Source organism: Plectrocnemia conspersa, unplaced genomic scaffold, assembly GCF_051122295.1.
Source record: "Plectrocnemia conspersa isolate PC_06_02 unplaced genomic scaffold, ASM5112229v1 ptg000008l, whole genome shotgun sequence".
In the NCBI taxonomy this organism is placed as follows: Eukaryota; Metazoa; Arthropoda; class Insecta; order Trichoptera; family Polycentropodidae; genus Plectrocnemia; species Plectrocnemia conspersa.
Genome location: NW_028277172.1, coordinates 2,030,532 through 2,049,517, shown reverse-complemented (window position 1 = coordinate 2,049,517; position 18,986 = coordinate 2,030,532). Strand labels below are relative to the sequence as shown.

At 32.1% G+C, this 18,986-nt stretch overlaps 1 protein-coding gene across 4 annotated transcripts in view; it reads right to left on the bottom strand.

Annotated features, from left to right (window-relative positions):
* The window catches only part of LOC148232698 (uncharacterized), a 75,617-nt gene that overhangs the window by 11,746 nt on the left and 44,885 nt on the right, over nucleotides 1–18,986 (bottom strand). For 2 of the 4 annotated variants that reach the window (XM_088190031.1, XM_088190032.1), the window contains exon 1: nucleotides 7,117–17,426. The gene's annotated coding sequence lies outside the window, so the exon portion shown is untranslated. Of the gene's footprint in view, nucleotides 1–7,116; nucleotides 17,782–18,986 lie in introns of those variants that run through there. The other 2 variants (XR_015810434.1, XR_015810435.1) reach the window with 2 other exon arrangements.

The window sequence follows — 18,986 nt, the reverse complement described above, 5'->3', positions numbered from 1 at the left end:
GAAGCGAGTGCAACGATTGGCTGGATGATCGCTGCATGATTGTGATTTGTCAGCAAGAATTACAACTTTGAATATTTAAGGCTGGTCTACAATGAGGAGAGAGCAGACTCGCAGATTTGCCCCCACCGACACTGTCACTGCCACCAAGATCTTCCACGGACATCATCCCTGCGCCAACTTCTCCACCACTGCTCGAATAAAATTCGTCCATCATAGTAACTTGCAATAAACGTAATTAATAACTAGTCCACCTGCGTCTTACTGACTGCGAAGTCAAACCCCTTAGGGTTACCAAACCTTAAACTGTATTGCATAGAAGTGGCAGTGAAAGTAACAAAATAATATATTTTTATGTAAGCATATTCATTACATTTATTATTTCAACAAATTTAATCAATGTTGGGTCAGAATAATAATTAAATCTTTTTATAATCAAATTTAAATAGAATAAATATCAAATGATTAGAATAAAAATAGCATATGTTTAAAATTAAAATATAAAAAAATATTATAACATTTATAAATATAAATGGGCAATTATGCAATTATTTTAGAAGTATCTTATAAAATGTCTTGCGCGCACCAAAACTTGAGGACAAGTTAGGTGCGAGCGAGCATGATCTATTTAATTGTCTGTAGGACGCGAACGAAACGGGAATAACGACAGAGCGGCAGCAGAGAGCACGCTTGTTTTGACATATGACAATGTTGCAAGCCCAACCCTTTGTATTATAATGCTGATTCCACATAAACTGACCTTGAGGTTAAAATACAAAGCATATTATAATACTGCCTATTCTTTATAATTTATGATCAATATGCACAATGATAAATATTGACTGAAAAAAATATTCTGACCATGTGTCAAAATAATTCTGACCAGCCCATGTTAACCATTTAATATAAATTCTGACCCGAATAATATAGATACCATAAAAATGAAAGAAATATGTTATATGAGTGGTCATAAAATAAAATTAAATCGATTTTTTATTGTGCATCATATATTGTTTTACGTGTTTTACAATATATCATATGCACTTTCGTGGAACGTATCTAAATCATGATATAAGTGTAGCGATTACTACATAATTTTCCAGTGGAATACGACAATCGTACACGAGAGAAGTTGTTATTTAATAACACACTTGAAAAACATTGCCTGATACAACAAATAATATAGTCAATATCGATACACGACCACCATGGTTTTGTTTGAAAAAGGCCACCCGGAAGACACACTGCTCTTGGTCTCAAATAATCATTTTCTCTTATTCGTCCCGTAGCATCAGCACTCCGAATTGCACACTCGAAGGGAACGAGGAGAGCAATCGTCTCAGCTGAGGACTTTACTACTCAACATTGATCCAAAACGCCTGTTAATTTGGACTTATATAACACCAATCGATATTGCCGCCTGAATTTTATCTGTATTTGGATAAAGTTTAACTGCCACTATAAACTCGAAAGGTGCATAATTTATACAGATTAAAATTCTATATTGTAGTGAAAATAAATATTGAAATTCTAACCAATCACTGTTTATAGAGCGCCGTATTCCTTTTTACTGCTATGTTTATCTGCTTCACTAAATTCTAATCACACTAATGTATGTTTGAGCTAAAAAGGAAGCATGGTGATAGCTAATACAATAAAATTCAAGTTTGTGGTTAGAAATTTATGTTTTAAAAGCATTGAACTAGGACTTTAATATATATTTATTTTCTTTCTGCAATAATATGACAATGTTTTACTTTCATTTATAATTTCAAAAATGTTTATATTTAATTAAAATTTTACTTTGTTAAACGCCACATTTTTTAGCTTTAAAAGAGAGAACGCGTGTAGCTCCGGACGTTTATTGTAAACATAAATGAACGAAACGGTCGTCGAGTTCTGGGCAGAACGAGGCCGAACCACCCCCATACGAAAATCTCTCCCAAACCCACCCCTATGCACACACGCCCGGGGAGGACCGGTACCACCGGCGTCAAATGTATAAAAATTCGGTATGATGCCAAGAAGTTGCGAAGGGTCATTGGTCACGGGGTTTGCTCGACTATTTATCCTTCCTTGCACATGCACCGTGGCGCCGAATTCGAAGAGAAAGAGAAAAAGAAAGAGAAGAATTCGATCGTTGAAAATCTACAGAGGATCTACTTGAAGGTGTAACGGAATGTCTTCGTTAATATAAACTTATACCAATAATTCGTATCAAATTGAATCTCTTATGTTTCGAAGCATATGGATGCATTTTAAACACCATTTATAAAAACCATAATTTCACTAAATCGGTATAAAAATTACAAACCATCCAAAACAGCATAATACTGCGAATAAATTTATTTTATAATAATGGGGCAACCTTTGAATGGTGTGTAACACTTTACAAGTGCATAAAGAAATTATGATATTGTGCAATAAAATTGAGGGTTCTTGTATGAAACGCGCTTATTTTTTTATTCTTGAATACTACATAAAATATTGTATTTGAACTTAAACAAAGATCTAAAACTCGGTCAATCAACGAGAGAATAATCTTCTCGTCGACCGACCTCGAGAGTCAGCTGATCCGGTCTCTACTGAATAAACGCCAAGATGGACTATACTTATCCGATCCGAACAACAGTTAATTTATTTATTTATTAAAATTATGACCATCGTGACCTGACAAGTTAATCTAATGTGTCACGATTGCCAAAAGTATAAAATATATTACAATTTTAAAATACATACAAATTAACACATAAACATATAAGTAAAAACACGAAAAACACAAATCACCTGGTCAGAGAAGAGTTAGCAAGTGCTCCAGTTTTAGACTTTAAAGACAAGAACAGTGGACGCGACCGAGAACTATAACACTTTCCAGAGCCCACATTTGGAGCTGCTCGAACACCGAAGTATTGAGCAATTTCCAGAAGTATTTAATTATATAAACACTTCTTCGAATTGAAAAAAAAACATATCTCAGTACTTCCAGAATAAAAGCACTAGGAAACAATAACGGATAATACAGTATTCCTTCAAGTATAAATATCGAAGGATTTTACGCGGCACTTTTTCCAGCTTCAATCCATTACATTGACTCATTACGCCTGGAATCTAAATAATAGAGCTAGTTTCTAGTATGCTGCGGACTAGAGCATCATAAAGAGTACGCAATACTAAAGTATTCATGAAGTAGCGAGCATTTCTTAAGATAAAACCGAACATTTTTAATGATCTGTGCAATGTGCTGTCACACCTAAATCTTTAGTAAAATAAGACCTGTCTAGAATATATCTGCCGAGATGGTAGGAATATTTTCTCGGCATCGATGACCTTGAAAATGAAATTGTTTTGATATTTCTTTACACTGAAAGACAATTGGTTATAGCAATTAATGAGAAGGCTCTACAAAAACGTAGATCTACCTCTACGAATCTTTAGATTTCGCTACAGCTTTGATGTCCAACAAACAAAGTGGTTCATTATGTGGAAATAAATATACTATACATACAATCCCGACACGTGTTTGGGATTATTTGTTACCGCCAACTCTCAGTAGTAGAGATTAAATATAAATCCGTACGAAAGGCTTCAATACAATTAATGCTACAATAAATTTATACAATAAAAAATATATATTGTATAAGTTATAAAAAAATTGAAGTTGAACAAGTGTTATTTTTGGATTAAAGTTTGGCGAAACACAACTATGCAAATTTCCATATTTTTTTTAATGTGTTTTGAGTCATCTAGATTATTATAATTACTATTTGACTCAAAATAGATTGATTAAAATTGTTGTACGTTTAATTTTGACACTATGAAAAATGCTAGTATGTAAAAATGATGACATTATTGGAACACAGAACAAAGCATAATAATTGATTAGACAAATAAAGCTTGTTCAGCTTTAATTCTATTTGCGACTCTATTGATTAAAACTAGACATAATATGCACCAAGCACTGTTTTAGCTTACAGGAATTACTGCTAAAGATGGATAAAACTTTTATATTTTAAAATAACGTATTATATAAATCCACAGTGAGACTCTATAGACATATAAAAAACCGTCAGAAATAATTGTGTTTGAAATTTTAAAAAAAGCACATCTAGAGTTAACAAAAAATAATCTAAGTCTGTATTATTTTCAATTGTAAATAAACCATATAAATTTATTTAAAATAAATCCTACATAATTCTTTTAAACAAAAGCCCCTGAAAGATGAATTTACATAATACGTTTACGAATACGATTTATCCACACATCCCAAGGAAAAAATCGGGCAGTATATTTATCCTTCCAAATCCTCACAAAAAATTAATTCGTTTCTTTTTGTCACATAAAATAATAAGGGAGAATTCGACGTTCCCTTGGCGCGGATTTCGTGTCGTAATCGTAATTCGTGCAATAATACTAGCTATGGCGGCGAGTGGTAAGTTATACGAGCAACTGGCTTTCCACCCGGTTGGATAGGAACAACGTTCCAAAAAGCGGAGAAATGAAGGATTTGTTGCTATCAGAAATTTGTGACGGCCTCGGATGCCCCCGAGAACACCCCAAAACCCCCGCGAAGGGTGGTAACCTATACACAGAGCGGTATATCTATTCGTGTATCGCTGGAATGCTTTAGAACAGTAATGGCAAACCCATGGCGCGCGATCAGCTCGAGCAATGTAATATGTTTTTATAATATGTGTTTTAATAATCTGGAAAAGCATCAAAAACTGGTCACGGGAAACAATATATCACCGTAAGACAAAAAATTATGCCACAATAATATCGCTGCACAATTCGACTTCGGGATATCTATCAAGCAAATGCCACTTTCTATAGGCGTAAATATATTTCGTTGTTCTGAAGCGAATCAACAATTGGCTAAATGCAGCCCTTACAAAAACACAAAAATTGTGAGCTCCATAAAATATTATATTTGAACTTATACGAATATCTAAAATACGGTCAATCGTCAAGAAAATCTTCTCGTCGACCGACCTCGAGAGTCTAGAAACTAGAAAAAAGTGTCACATAAGTGTCGCATACATTGACATAATATTTCTTTGTTGTGAAACGGTCACGGAAAACAATATATCACCGTAAAACAAAAAAAGACACCATAATGTCACAATAGTACCGATGCACAATTTGACTTCAGGGATGTTCAGCAAGCAAATGTCACTTTTTGCGTATTTTTATTTCGTTGTTCTAAGAAGCGAGTGCAACGATTGGCTGGATGATCGCTGCATGATTGTGATTTGTCAGCAAGGAGAGAGTAGACTCGCAGATTTGCCCCCACAGACACTGTCACTGCCACCAAGATCTTCCACGGACATCATCCCTGCGCCAACTTCTCCACCACTGCTCGAATAAAATTTGTCCATCATAATAACTTGCAATAAATGTAATTAATAACTAGTCCACCTGCGTCTTACTGACTGCGAAGTCAAACCCCTTAGGGTTACCAAACCTTAAACTGTATTGCATAGAAGTGGCAGTGAAATATAAAAAAATGTGAATTTAATAGCAATTAATGTTTTTAAAAAAAAAATTGTATTTCTTGTGAAATTTTGATATTATTATATAATAAATCGAAAACTGATTTAAAATATTATCATTTATCACAAAAATACAGCTCTGGTGTTTATTATATAATTTAATGAAACTGCTACATGTTTACATATTTATGGTCTAAAAGCAAAAGCATACAAAACAAATTTTAAATATTTTAAATAAAAAAAATAAGCTTCAGATCCAACATAAATATATATTTTGCTTTCAATTTGTTAAGAAAAACAGAAAAAATGCATATATTATACAATATATTTTTTTCAACTCAAATTTGTATTTGTACCTAGTTATTTTAAACTGTGCATGCAAAACTAGCAGATGCTGTTTTAGAATAATGCTTTGAATATATGAATGACAAATATATTCATAGGTATAATATAAATACATATAGTCAAGAAACGTTCTACTGATACTTATATTTACATTTGTCCGTATCTTTCGCATAATATATGGATATGATATATAAATATTTTAAATTTTTTAAGTCCGAAATATTTTTTTTGAAGAAAAACTGTTATGCTTTACTTTGATTTTATGGTCTGAAAGCAAAAAAAGCTTTGTCATCTCTGATTTAGGGCCATCTCCGAGACGACCCTGTCGATCGTTTAACATTTAACGATTCATAAAGTTTTGACAAAAAGTTTCGTAGTAAAGTGCGCTTCAAATCAATAATTATTGATCTGAATCAGTTAGATTATAATTTAAGCGTTAAAAATACGAAACACGACTCAAATTGTTATTTGCAGTCGACTTTTTTAACTGTGCGTGCAAAACATCTTTGAATTCGACGAGCAAACGAGCAGATGCGGTTATTGCTGTATTTTTTGCGCTAATAAAATATAATAGTAAATTTTTATGTTGTTATTTTTCAGAATATTGTTCAGAGAATACGAACAACAGATATGTTTATACGTATAATATACCTAAAGGGGACGAAAAGGAAACATTACGGATGATTTGTGAAATCGACACGCGCGCGTCGTCTTACTTTTTAAATTGAGAATTAATTGGCCATAATGGAAACGATAATGTGTTCAGACAGTTTGTGAGATGAGCGGGGAAATGGACGAGGGTGAGGGAGAAAGTGGAGATATTATATGTCGTAGGGTAATAGGAAAATCTGTCTCGTTAATATGAAACTAATCGCTAGATCAATTTAATAATATAAATAAATAAACTATGCATAATAGAGAGTGACAGTAGTCCGAATGAATAAATACACTTCGTACCTATGTATGTTTTGGAAAAGTTTTCTTGTTGTTCTCTCGGAGAATATACTTGTTGATGAGGCAATAGTCGGGAATATAAGTCAATTGTTATAAAAGACCGACTGAAATGGACAATCCGATTTCAATCAAGCGGAGTTCGCAAAAGTAGACGTGGAAATGTGCCATCACGGATCGGACCGAAAGTTGTCAGACCGAAAAATTATCGTGGAAAAAGACATGCGAGCAACACACTAAATTTTTATGCCTAGGTATAGAGGGATGACAAAACAGCGATTCTCAAACAGATGTAGAGTGAATATAACATACATGAACAGATAATATAACTTACCTAATATAAGATGACTGAATCCAGAGAATATACCTATCTGTAAATAATATATATATTAGCACAAATAAATATTTTTAAAATAGTAATCAAGTTAATATAAACACGACATAGTGATTAGTACACTATCAATTTTATTACATAGAAATACTTCTGCCAAAATATTTCATAGTATAATGCAGTAAAATCTTAACTATCTAAACGTAGTTAATCCGATTTTTTTTATTAGGGTAGTCGCGTTTATATTAAAACGTTTTAAATTTTATTTTACGACGAGGCGCTCGTAAATTTAACTATAAACTGCTAGTTATACTTACGACGCTTTCGACGAAATGAAGCCTTTTACTAAATACTGGAAATAAAAAATATTAATATATCTAAAACTATAAACATGTACATTGGCTAAAAAAAATATATTATTAGATCATTAACATAAATTACAAAAATACATGAAACAATGCATCGTTTTTCATATTAAATATTAAATTAATGATCGAATTGATTGCGGGAAATTTAATAGTTAAAACTCACTCATTCATCAATGCTTATTTTAACTGCTATTTATACTACAATAACTATTTTCTACGTATTGATAGGTGGCGAGTTTAACTTCTTGCCATGAGATTTCTTTAGAATGCGAAATTGGTATAGTGATTTTCCGTTGCATCATACTCTAAATTTGTTGAAATATTTATTTAAGTGTGTTGTAAAAGTAGCTACTTATATTTTAATTTTATTTTATTCAACGTAGGTAGAACAATAATTTACTAAACATACATAAAAATGCAAGGAACGATTAGGTTTTTTGTATAAATTCTTTAAATTTCACACAAACTATTTAAAAAGAGCCAAAAAAATCTTATAATGTATCATATATTTTTGCCTATTTTAAATCTGTTTGGAGAGATTTTTATTTGATAGGATTAATAGTTCTATAAATAAAATATTTTTTTTTTAAATATATATGATACTATTTCTTTCAAACATCGCATTTTTAAGTCTGAAAAAATCATTAATTATTATTACAATTTTCATAATAAAAATCGTAACTTATCTGTGTGCTCTAAATATTAATATTTTCGCTTTTAAAAAAATAGTTTAATTTATAGATTTTTCTGTCAAATTAGAACTTTGACTCAATCATTTAAAAATTCTAAAACAATTGCGACTATCTAAAAACCTAAAAAACTAATTGCTTTATTTATTTGCACTTTCTATAAATATTTTTTTTCATCAAAATTAAAAAAAAAACGTTTTTAAAACACTGAACATAAGATATAACTACAAAAAAATGCGGTTACTATACAAATTTTTGACAGTCTAATATTTTTTAGACAATAAAAAAGCATCTGCTTCCACCCCGAATCATCGCATTTGCCAATGATGGAAGGTTTTAACAGAAATATGGAACAGTCAGAATTTTTAGCACTAATAATGAGAGCTTAACCGAACGCACCGAGTTGAGCTACGACGAGTATCGACCGAGACGGCCCTTAAAAGACTGAGAAAGCAGCTACTTTCCACCTTCACGTCAGATCAAATCCAGCTAAGCTAAGTTCAATCTGATTTTTAATACGACTTGAAGACCACATGACGCAGTATTACGACAAGAATAAACATTTTATGTGAATTTTAATATATGTTATTAGTTATTAAAATAAGGTACCGCAAAAAATCATTTTGATAGCCACAGTAATCTTAACTTATAATTGTGTATAACCTTGTTTTTAAATGTAGAATGTTGACAAAGTTAATGATTTTACTGCTTTACTTTCACATGTATAATCTCCAACTTATTCTAAAACTTATATTCACCCATTTTTTAAATACTTCAATCATATTTGTAATGGACAGTTAAAAAAAATTCGTCAACACCATTTCTTTCATTCTTCGATGTACCATATCCATAACTAAACTTAAAGCTGTCAAACATACAGTCGCATATAAAATAATGGAAAAAAAAGTTTTTAATTGCCGAAAATGCATAAGACACTCATATTTTCAAGTAAATATTATGTAGCTGTGGATTTCGATGGCTGCTATTAAATCTTTTAAATCAATACAAATACTGTTTATAGCAATAGTTTTGAGAATCTTATTGCTGACAATGAAGCACACATAAACATAAATTAAATGAGCCTTTTCGGCAGCAGAAATAATTAAAAATAAACTTTGTACTTATTTAAAGTTTGAATTAATTTTTATTATTAATATGAAGATGAATGTTTTAGTATTTATACATAAGTTACCAGAGTATTAAAATTGAACTCGAAGGATTTTGGTGACTGCATAATACGAGTTCAGCTGTGGTGAATGACGGAAGTGAATTTAGCACGGCTATGTTTATGCTTATTTATTTATAGTAAATCTTTCATTGTAACATGACAGGCCTTAGCCCAATGCGTTACAATGTGCTAAACGCAGTCTAAACACTTTTTAAATAAGTAGTGAGACACCTGATAAAATCAGTCAAATAATAATAAATAATAGACCGAAGTATAATGTTAAAGTTTTTAAAAAAATAATGCAAAAAGTTAAAATAAATTATGCGTATTTCAAAGAAAAAATAATATCTCACGGTGTACGACAGGGGTCTAAATTGCGACCATTGATGCTTATTGAAAATTAAATTGAAATTGAATGGCAAATTGTCCCATAAATTTAGAAAAAGAGTACGCATACGATCACCTCATGCATTTTTGAAGAAAAATTTCCGAGATGACATCTTTTGGCTGTCCTGGTTTAGAACTTCATAATTATAGTAAGCCTATTTTTGCACCATGTGTTGAAAACCCTACTGTTATTACGTTTAAATATTTTTCTAGCTTCTATTCTTAGATAAAACTGTTACACATTTTTTTTAAAAAACTCAACATCTAATTGTAAATAATATTCATAATATAATTTGCAATGTAATTAATTCTCTATTAAGTTGTATAATTTATTGCTAATATATCCCATCGAAAATCTTTATAATATTTTCAAAAATTGTATGCGCTGCTCCTTTAAATAAAATAGACGAAATGTTCAAGAAACAAAACCTTGTATTGGAAAACAAGTTGAGAAACGCTATGTAAGTACATATATATTACATTATATCCGTTTATCTGAAATGATCGACAGATATTAGTGTAAATCGCGGTAAGATAAATTTCATTTGCATAATCGATACGGTTAGAATTTTTATTATAAATATAAATAGAAACATATATACGTATCTCTTTTATAGAATGGCAGTGGTGGTTTACCACGGACAATTCCCGTAAACAAAACTCCCATTGTTGTGCGCAAGTTTTGAGAAAAATCTTCATTGCATATGATATATGTATATCTGAAAGGCCTACGAGGATATTGCAAGTCCTATGGAACTGGGAAATGCGAAAGTAGAAAATTAACGAGTGTGAGGGAGGCTGCGATTTGGCACAGTGTCTGATGGGCGAGACTTTGCGCGCGAACGAGACGGACTGCATCCAGGGATTGTCAACATAAAATAGGTTATATTAATTTTATAAAAATAAAACGGAGCAGCGATACATATATGTATTTTTTAAATTATAGTACTTGTTATATATTATAAATATTATTTTTCAATGCTTGAAAATAGTATTATTGTTGGTGATATACATACATACATATTTCCTTATTTAGAAATATAATGCTATAAAATAAAGCAGCTGCTGATGTTCTTGCATGCTTATGTAAAAAATCAGCTACATAGTTTTGCTGTGATACAGTTGAAAGTCTGTAGTATACATATTTTCACATTGAGCCCTACAGTATAAAAAATATCCAACGTTGCTATTATTTTAGCGCTACTTTTTCACCATTTATAATCGATAATAATCCTGATTTTGTCATTTAATACTTTCACATTTGAGTGGACAAGTATAACATTTCGCACACCGACAGTTTCCGACCGCCTATACGCAGTAGACGCCCAGCGAGACAAACTGTAGACAGCCAAATGACTCATAACTCACTTCTACTGCCTCTTTTCCCATGTATATAACCATCGCACGTGTACATACACACATACACACAGCACCCGCATACATTTGCACCGCAACGTCACAACACAATCGCACCATTTCAACATACACATAACAGGCATAGAATAGATTTATTGTAGTGTATGGGCACGCGCGTATGGCAATGCCAATTTTTTAACGCATCAGGCATTCGCGAAGTATTTTTTTATTGTGTGCAGCACGCGGGAGGATCAATCAAAATTGTGTTCCGAATGTGAAATAGGTCGACGGGTGGCGGAGAGAATGAACAACTATTTGGTACATAAAGAAAAAAAGGGGGAAGACGGGAAGGAGCGATTAACGCTGAAGAATATGGGTCGATCCTTGGATTGTAATTTGTATCATACGCAGAGGGGGCAGTATTAAGTACATACAATATATGCGCTGGTAATCATGTGTGCGTTATAAATGTGTGATATGACAGCACAATGCAGAGGGGATGATCAAGTAGTTGTTTATTATTATGCCTGTTATGCTTCAGCTGAAAATTCATAGATTTTAAAAAGTAAACAATAAAATAAAACATATATATTAATAACTAGAAAACACTCAAACAAAGTTAGATAATTCAGATTCCTACTTGCATTACAATAATCACCAGAGGATTGGAAAATACACTAACGTATTTTAACAAAGGAATCTAATAAAATTTAAATAACAAATTCGATTATGCACACAAAAAATATAGTAATGTTGTAACACCTTGAAACAAGTGGGCGCATGAGTCAAACCTATTTATATGTATTTATTTAGGTTTATTATAAGCAAAACTTGATGGCACTCTGGTAACGGACACGCCGGTGCGGGCCCCGCGCGCCCCCCATTTATTTATATATAAAAACACACTTCTTCAATTTAAATAATATACTACTGCAGCGGCTTAATATGTGTAATTGCCACCCATCACCTCCCGTCGCAAAAATATTATACTATCTCTAAGACATTTTGAAAAATATCTGAAAAAAACAGTTTATAAAGTTGAGCAACAATATACGAGTAACTTATGCCGCTCCAAAATTCATGGTTTTTTATGCGCCTTTATTTTGTTTCGCAATGCGAAACAATAAGACGCTTCTTCTCAACAACAAAAATGCTTTAACACAACATTCATGATCAAATAATTTATTTATAATTATTCAATTTATCAAATATTGTTTTTAAATTATTTTTTTGCATTAATTACGAATATATTTTAATATTCAAATACTTCATACAATTTTTATTGAATAATGAAATAGTTAAAATTTAAAAGTCATAATTAGGTCCTATGACGACGTAGAAAGAGTTTTGATCCGCCATTTATCAGACATTTAGTACAGTTACGTACGAGCTTAGACCTTCAGGCAGTAGCACCACAATAAATTCACAATAGGGGAAATATCAATAAAAAAAAATTATATCTTAAAAACAGAATAATAGCATTGTACAAAGTCAGTTCTAGAACACGCACCAAAGGGCTTATAAAGTAATTTTACTATGGCAAATATAATGTTAAAAACAAATTTTACGAATTTTAAAGGCAACTCAGCAACACAAAACCAACCTCCCATATATTCACAACACAAGCCTAAATGCTACAGTGGTAGTGACTAGTCCTAAGGTGTACTTTTCAGTACGCGTGCTCATTTTTATAAGTAAAAAGTTTTTAATTATAATTTTTAAGATTTATTTTTTAGTACAGTTTTCATTAGAATATTTAAAAAAAGTTTCATCCTTCTTCGAATTAGAAAATCAATTGGATGTAGATCAATGTTAAGAAAAAAATGTGATTTCAAACGTGTACGACCTTCCAAACACAAAATGAAAAACACTAGGGTTCAAATAGGTATATTAAAGGTATAATAATTTTCAATCTGACCCGCGGCGCCAATGTATCTGATCCAAAAGTGAGGATGAAACGATCGTCTCAAGCGGCTAAGGTGGACCTGAATTAAACATCTAGCTAGTCTGTTTGACTATCAAATCTTAAATTGAATTTTTAACTTGAATACATATCTAGGGCTGGAAAAAGAGCTTTTATATAGACATTTTGACCTGGTCCTAAATTATATAATTTTTCTCAGTCAATTTTAGTCAGAAAAGATTTTTTTCTCAAAAATCCTCAAACTGTAGAAGAGCTGTAAATACTACAATGTTGAGTGATATAGTCAATAGCTGTAGACTATATGTAGTTCTATGAGTAAAAAGAGTCAAAACTACCTAAGCGATGACTTAAAAAAAATCAAATTACGTAACAGGCTTTATTAAACCCTTTCGCAGATAAGGGCACGATGTTGTGTCGCAACACAACACACAGGACATGACACGGAGCGTTCTTGTGACCCACGAAAGCGTTAACGTCGTCCATAAACTGACCTCTATTTACGATCGGTCCCTTTTTACGCAGATAAAATCTGTACGAATTCCGCAAATGGAATCTTCATTGCTATTATATATGACGTCGTTTCAGTTGGAGGGGAATAAGATCGCGGCTAGTTTCGGTTCACCTAAATTCTATTACCATCTATTTGGATATTTATGCGTCCGATTAACTTGCGCTGTTATGTTTCAATTTACTTAGAAAAATCAATGGCGATTAATTCAATCTCCCTATATGTAGAGTCTTTCAAGCAAAAAGTGACCAGTATAACTTTTATCCGGAAACCGTTATGCGGAAAATTTATGAAAGATCGGGTAGCATAATTGGTTCTCTACGACGCGTTATAGAAAATATTTTAGTGATTGTCTCATGGGTAAAAATAATATTTAGTAACGAATGCTACACATTATACAAATTTATTTCTCTGCACTTATCCGAAAAGATATATATGTTGTTGTTATAATAAATGGTTTAGAAATTATGCCGGATACTTTCTTAATACAAATTTGCTTAGAAAACTAGCAACAAAAAAGTTTTTCCATCATATTTCATCACACACATTTGCTTCGCATACTTATAATCTGGGTAATGTATCAAAGTATCTGTCCTTTGGCCGGTTCCACACATTTATTCTATGATAATATTTATTAACAGGCAACATTTTTTTAATGTCCACGGATATTGCCCATTCGTTACTTTTCGCGCTGCGGGGTTTTGGCATATCTGCATAACTGATAAAAATTACCAACAAGCCATAAATAAAAAGGCGCGGCACCGATAATAATTGGCGAGAGACGGGCGAGAATTGCATCTACCCCCCATAAAATCGCCGCCTGAGTTCTTTGCCAATTTTGCCGCGCGACACAATTGAGAGCACTTTTTGGTGTAATTATTGCGGTGTCGATGGATGCTACTATCGTTTTTTACTATGCAGTGTGTTTTATTTTTGGAGCGCTAATTGCTTGGCAGTCAATGGGTTAATTGTGTGCGATAATCTTGCACGTGTGACAATCGTCATGTCACCTTTGTATGCTTTATATTTTGAAATGTGAAAGTTATTCTATATTAAATCATGTGCATAACACTTCTTTCATAAATAAAATCATTGAAATTAAATGAGGTCACTTCAACCATTTTGGAAGCATTGGAAATACCTCAATTGAAATGGGTCGGTAAAAGCATATTATTAATTGCATACATAAATACGAAAGTTATGATTTGAGAGACCTACTCTCGATTTCCGATTCGGAAACGAATTCGAATTTAAATAGTAAATTGAGCTATTAAAAAGTCCGATCGTTACCAAAGTGGATAAAATGCAAAAATGCCCTCTCCAATAAATGCATTTTTGAGATCAATTAATATGCTAAATACAGAATGTATAGAAACTCTTTATAGCATTCAATTCAATTGGTTGGTAAGAAAGTTTCACGAAATAAGATTTGAAATCATTTGATAATACTGAAATTATCTATTACCTGAAATAAACTATTAAATCAAAAATGTGTTATATTTTGCTGTACAACTTCTACAATAGATATATAAATTAAAACAGTTATACATCTATGCATTTTATGATTCCCAACTCAAACAATTTTTTCATTTTTGAGATGCTAAATGATGTCAGCTGGTTTCCCATACTCCAGATATGACTTCAAGTTAAGAATTCGATTCAAGATTTGATAGCCAAACAGACTAGCTGAATGTTTAATTCAAGTCCACCTTAGCTACTTGAGCTTTTGGACCGCGGGCCGGATTGAAAATTATTTTACATTTGAGGGCCAAGTAGTAGAGCTTTAAAGTGCTGGTGTTAAGAGTCAGTTTTTATTAGATAGTTTCATATAAAGTAGCCAATTTTTTTAGTGTAATATAAAATTTAAGGTTTAAGGGTTTAAAAAAATTTATATTTTTTTATTTTATATTTTTACTATATACTTTGTATAAAAACGACTTTTTGTATCAATTTTTAAAATATTCGTTGTAAGTATTTTGATTATTTTTACAACATTTTTAACTAGTTAACTTTATGAAAATAAATGACAAATTTCAGATGTGACCAACAAATAAAAATTACTTGTGCCCTTTAACTGTCAATAATAATCGTGATACAATTATCAATAACAGCTGTTGTACTTTACAAAAACAATATAAAAAAAGACCTTTATAGATTATAGATTATCGAAAACAAAAATCGTTTTGTATTCTCCCTATTCCCAAGCGTTCTTAGATCACCAAAGCAAAGGTAAATCCGACGGCCGGTTAGAGTATCGGTTGGAAAATCGCAAAAAAAAATTGTCAATCAAATACTTCCGAGAAAGTATGCATATTTTCAAACATCTGGCACAAACACTTTCAGAATGGTTTCTTTTCTGAGTGTCTTTTTTTATTACTGAAGCAAAAATAAGATATTTTTCAATTGTTTTAACAAAAAAAATTTGAACCCTTCGGCTGTCAATAATAATCATGAGACAATTATCAATAACAGCTGTTGCTACTTAAAAAAAACAATAAAAATATACCCTTTTAGAATATCTAAAAAATAGTCCTAAATCATTTTGCATTCTGCATTTTGTATTTTTTCATATAGGAGCGGGTTTCTAGATCACCAAAGCAAAGATATAGCCGCCGGCCGGTTAGAATAATAAAAAATCGCAAAAAATTGTTGGTCAATCAAATACATTCGATCTTCCGAGAAAATATGCATATTTTAAAACATCTGGCACGAAGACCTTCAGAAAGGTTACGTATCTGAGTGTATTTTTTTATTATGATACTTAAGCAAAAATAAGGCGAGTTTGCGTGTTTTGCTATTTTTGATATTTTTCAATTGTTTTAACTCAAAAATTGGGCCCTTCGGCCGTCAATAATAATTATGAAACACTTGTAAATAGCTGTTGCTACTTTACAAAAACCAATATTAGAATATCAAAAAAATAGTCCTAAATCGTTTTTCATTCTGCCGATACCAAAGCGTAATTTATTTTTATTGGAGCGGGTTTTTATGTCACCAAAGCAAAGATAAAGCCGCCGGCCGGTTGAAGTATCAGTAAAAAAAATCGCAAAAAATGCTGGTTGGTCAATCAAATACTTTTGATCTTTTGTTAAAGAATACATATTTTCAAACATCTAGTTCGAACACCTTCAGAAAAATGTCTTATCTGAGTGTCTTCTTAAATGTCTTATCTGAGTGTTAAAAATTTGTAAATATTTTTTTTGAAATTCTCAGACCCATATAAAAAACCTACCAAAGAGTATGCATATCAATCATGAACCCGCCTTTACTTATGCAGCGTTATAAAAAGGGCAGTGGTTATAAACCTTTTAAAAATATTCGAAAAAATATAATTTTATGAAATAAAAATGCTTTTTTAAAAAAAGAAACACGAAACACTATCTGTTTGCAATCTATACATAAGCACCCTTGAATCGACATTTACTCAAGAAATATTGAGTATAAACTATTGGTGCACGTATACTATAAACAAAAAGTAGTGTAAAAATCAATATAATACTGCTACAACCATGTCGCTTCTAAGAAAGTTTCAGTCACTACACCCATTAGAAATAAAATGAGAATAAAAATAAGATATAAACAATAAGTAATAAACGAATGCAGCACGAGCTGAGCCACGAATCTCTGGATTAAATTCTATTTATAGTATAGAAGCATACATATATTCATAACCCTTTTTGCCTATATTAATTTCATTATTATGAAGTGCCAGATTCTTCTCGGATTAATGCGCTCAGGAAGCAGTGTCGAGCGGCGTCCCTTCCGGTCCGGGGGAAACGCACGAATCGCGAATAATAAGTACATATACACACACACACACACATGTCCTAATTTATGTCCATCCACACACACAACCACACATGTAAGATTTATTACCACAATCCCGCAATCAACCATTTCACTAATAGGTTTATGTATACACATACATGTGTATGTAAGGCACAATATCGACAACAACACTAGTGGTGTAACCTTGTTCGGCGAACGTGATGATTTCGCTGGTCCTGCCGTAGAAGTCGTCGTAGTCGGCGTAGCCGTCCGTGGTGGTGGTGTGATCTTCGTCAGGCTCGTTTGGGTCGCCCCCGGCGCCCGACGCGAAGCCCATGTGGCCCGACCCTAAGCCTACGCCCCCGATGCCGGGCTCCGATTCGTCCTCGCCGGCCCGAGACAGCGACGCCAGGACTAACTCTCTGGGTAGGGTCCGCTTCACGTGGGGCTTGGCCTTCAGGCCGAGCTTGGTCAGGATTTGTAGTTTAATCGCTTCCAGCCTGAAAATAAAGATAAGATATAAGATTAGTTGTGTTGATTGAATTATTTATTCAGTAACTATTGAAGATTATTATGAACAAAGGAATGCAGCGAAAAAATGTCACATTTTAAACACTTATATATTTAAAAGTAAAGATCATAGAGTAATAAATAATACATCTTTAATATGATAAACGAGAATTTAATGATTTTGATGACGCAAATCCAACACAAGTTAAAATGACAGCCAGAGGAGAATATGTTCATGTAAAGAGCGACAAAAGTTTGACTTTAAAGCCACAGTCTTTAAATTTATTTCAAGGTAGTAGAACTAGTAATTTAGTACCTATAAATATTTTACAGTTAAATTAAATATCTATATAATGGTAGTAAAATAATAAAACGCCACTCAAGAAAAGTAAGATGAAGTATTTTAATTACAGGCGGCCCTCGACTTTCAAACGTTCGACTTTCGCACATTTAAAAAAAATAATTTTAATTTAAATTTTTTTTAAAAAACGTTCTGATAGCGGTGAATCTTTTGCTTCAATTGGACGTTCGTATGATACAAACAGGTCTACGATATGTTCAATTTTGCAAAAAAAAATATAATTAAAGAATACGTTCAAAATTGTGGAAAATAAAGATATATTTCCGCAATCTTTAAAGATATGTTACAAAAAAACATGGATGAAATGGAAAATCTTTGTCATCGTGGATCGATGACCAACATTAAAAAGATGTCCCTCTGAGTATTTCAATTATTCAAGCAAAAGCTCTTAGTTTGCACAAAGATTGGAAGGATAGATTAAAAAAATATTTTAACATGGTTTTTCAAGCAAGTAACGGTTGGTTTTACAATTTTAAAATGAGGTATTCTTTTCATAATATTAAATTTACTGGAGAATCGGCTGATGCGCATAAAGATGCTGCAAAAGAATTTATTTCCTAATTATCCAAAATTATTGAAGATGGAGAATATTCTTCTAGCCAAATATTTAATGTAGATGAGACAGGTTTATTTTGGAAAACTCTTTAACAAATATGAATGAAGCCTTTACGCATCTTGACAAATTTTTAAATATTATGGAAGATTGTGATCCCAATGGAGAACGCATATCTCAAGTGCGTGGGGCGATCAATAAAAACATAGCATGTTATAAAATACTATATGAAGAAAAGAAAAAGAATAGTGGAAAACAGTTAACTCGATAACTTTTCAAAG